Source organism: Kryptolebias marmoratus, linkage group LG7 (genome assembly GCF_001649575.2).
Source record: "Kryptolebias marmoratus isolate JLee-2015 linkage group LG7, ASM164957v2, whole genome shotgun sequence".
Classification (NCBI taxonomy): domain Eukaryota; kingdom Metazoa; phylum Chordata; class Actinopteri; order Cyprinodontiformes; family Rivulidae; genus Kryptolebias; species Kryptolebias marmoratus.
The window spans coordinates 22,509,922-22,512,984 of NC_051436.1; the positions used below are offsets into that span (position 1 = coordinate 22,509,922).

Sequence of the window (3,063 nt, forward strand, 5' to 3'; positions counted from 1 at the left end):
CATTACATTTTTATTTACTTACAGTTCTACGGTTATGTTTTTCCTTGTGTGTGTATGTGTGGTCATTTTTGATTTGTGTTAACAAAAATATCTCATGAACCACTAAACAGATTTTAATGAAACTCTCAGAGAGTAATCATTGAGTGTACATCTACAACTGAATAAACTGATTCAAGATGGATGTCACAGCTAATTGACTTTAGCCTACACATAAATGGCTCTCAATATCTGGTTTTACAGATATTGAGCTAAAATCTGGTGTGGTAGTTGCTCAAAGTTATTCACAACACAGAGTCTGAATTCTAAAAGACTGAGTGAGGTTTTGCAACATGAGGTCCCCACCTTGCTGATTCTCTTTGCATTGACAGGAGGTCAGCGATAACATAATTTCAAAAGTTTGATCAAAAAAGCTATAACTGTCAATTCTCAACATAAGGTGATCTTAGTTTAAAACTTTGAGATGAAAGTCAGTAATTTGTTAGTGCAAACAGTGACAGCAGCAGCTAGATGGAGGAGTTTCTATGCAAACCGGACACTTCCAGCAGGAAGATCATAATCTTTCTGCCAGAATAACCATGTAATACAAAGTTGACAGTGGTGTAAAGGTTTTTAAGCACTTTGCACTTGAACCACAGTAAAAATTTTGGCAATCTCCTGGCAGCAATCCACTGTTCAGACTAGTCGTTAGTTACTTCAATTAGAATTAAACCGTTTCTCCAAACCAAGTTTGTTTAAAGAGCTATCTACGGCAGGTAAGATATTATTTGTTCATAAGCTTTCCACAGAACCCTGCATCAAAAGTTCTAAATGATCAATTTAAGCTTTCCGTAATCTTTTTATTTTTGTTATTAATGTAAAGAACGTCACATTAGTCCAGATCCAGTAAGACTCCGGTCCTTGTTTTTTAGATAGCAGGCTGAGCAGACATACATTTACACCGCCTCACACTCACAGTACACACACACACACACACACACACACACACGCACACACACATACTGATCTTTACAGTGAGGAGGAGAGAGGACACAAACTGCTTCCATTCAGCTACAAGCTCTCTGAGGCTCTGTCAGACTCTCTGCAGTCACTCTGTGAACACAGTTCTCTCTAACAGACTCTGATTCTCTTTAAGTCGTTGGGTTTTACTCTCACAGTGGACTGTTTAGACCCAGCACTCTGGGCTTTTCTTTCAGGTAAGTCCATCTCAGATCACAACAGTAGTTAGTAGTGCTTGAAATCAATAAAATGAAAGTTTTTTAACAGACTTTGTCTGCTCAGTAGTTTCATAGAAAGCATGTTAATTATTTTTTAATTTTTTTTGCCTTCAAATTAATGCTTTTATTTATTTATTTTTAAGTGCAATAATTAAACTTAAAATAGGTCATGTTCACATGCACAGGCCATAATGTCACTGAAAGGAATAAACATTAAAAAACAAAAACTGGTGGAATATGGTGGGTTTTCTTCAATTTTATTTTTGCATTAAATGTGCTACCAGCTCCTAAAATAAATATGACAAAAAAGGTAAAAACCCTTTTTTTGTTTCCCTTCAAGAGACTAAAAATTTGTGTTTGCAGCTAAAAGCAGCCTGTTTTTCCACTTTTAAATTGCCTCCTCGTTAACCATTCTCAATATGGAGGTAATTAGTGTTGAGTGTGACGGTTTGAAGGAGCATATGGTTTGTGTGTGTGTAAGTCAGACTGGCATTTAAATTTGCTAGTTGGCCTGTAATTGGGTAATTGAAACCACTGCTGTTGTTGGTGGTTTGTGTGTCTGCACTCATACAACACTAATGCGGTTCTCTAAATAAAATGTTCTTCTTGCGCTATTATTGCAGTTAGTCCCTGTAACACGTGTGCTAATATTGATATTTACACAGTTGGTGCCAAAGTTTTTGGTCCATTTAATATCCACATTAGATATTTTTGTTATATTTGAAGAAAGATAGAAAGCTGCAGAACAAACTTACCTTGTAATGGGATTTTTATTCTTCTTAAGTATTTTTTGTCACTATTTTCTGCCAATGGAATGATTTATAATGGGGTTTTAGCTTCTGCTAATCTAAATCGCAATCCTTATGCTCATGTGTCAATGAAACCTAGACTTACAAGGTCAGAATTTGGCTGCCACTGAGAATGATGGTGTTTTAAGAAGAACAGTAAATATCTGTGTTTTGTTTATTTCTTAGCTATTGTTTCACAACAATTTTTGACCACAACTGGTTGTAAAGAGATTCAGGAGTCATTAAGCCATAGCTACATGCTCGTGAGGACTATTTCTTAAAATATAACAGTGATGTTGTGAATGCTGATTGTGACAAATTGAAGTGATCCTTACACCACAAAGCAGTTTTTTGGTGTCATTGTTCGATTGTTGTTGCTATCTTGGTGCTTCTTAAAGTTTTCTCCAAGACTGCAGTCACTCAGTTCAACTGGACTGTTGTTCACTTGGTAGGATTTATGTGGCAAGGCAGGAGATCTTTTGCAAAACATGTTTTTAGAACATCTGTTTCAAATTTTACAAATCACTTTACCAAAAAGTTGAGATTTTTGAATGACTTTAGCTAGTGTACAGATTCACATGTGTACACAAGGCTACAACACAAACCACCAACACTGGAACCAGGTTCTTTGTTGACTCTTAAATATCTATGCTGCCATTTTGTGATAGCAAGGATGGACTGGAACTACAAGACAGCCCTGGAGTTTGACTTGACCACCCCGCAACAATTGGTGTACAGAAAGTTATAAACACCTGGTACAGGTGTCACAATACTTTAATCATGATTCACTACAGTATGCCGTTTAAATTAGCCAATAGCACTGATCTTGACTTGACAGAGCATAGTGTTCTAGTCTTGAACTCACAAAGAAATGGCTGTCTGACTTGGGGCGCATAAAATAATGCAAGGTTGCAGTGGTGGCTCCAGAGATTTTTTTCTGCAGGTGCTAAGGGGGTGCTAAGCATTTTATTGAGGGTGCTAATGAAGGATTATTTGTTCTTACAGTTCTCAACACACACAGACGCAAGCACAAACATATATAATCATATATATATATATAT

At 36.5% G+C, this 3,063-nt stretch overlaps 1 protein-coding gene across 1 annotated transcript in view; it reads left to right on the forward strand.

Moving 5' to 3' along the window:
- Window positions 1–990: 990 nt before the first annotated feature.
- cited1 (Cbp/p300-interacting transactivator, with Glu/Asp-rich carboxy-terminal domain, 1) overlaps window positions 991–3,063 on the forward strand; it is a 31,744-nt gene continuing 29,671 nt past the window's right edge. Inside the window, exon 1 of the mRNA XM_037976336.1 lies at window positions 991–1,193. The gene's annotated coding sequence lies outside the window, so the exon portion shown is untranslated. The remainder of the gene's footprint in view (window positions 1,194–3,063) is intronic.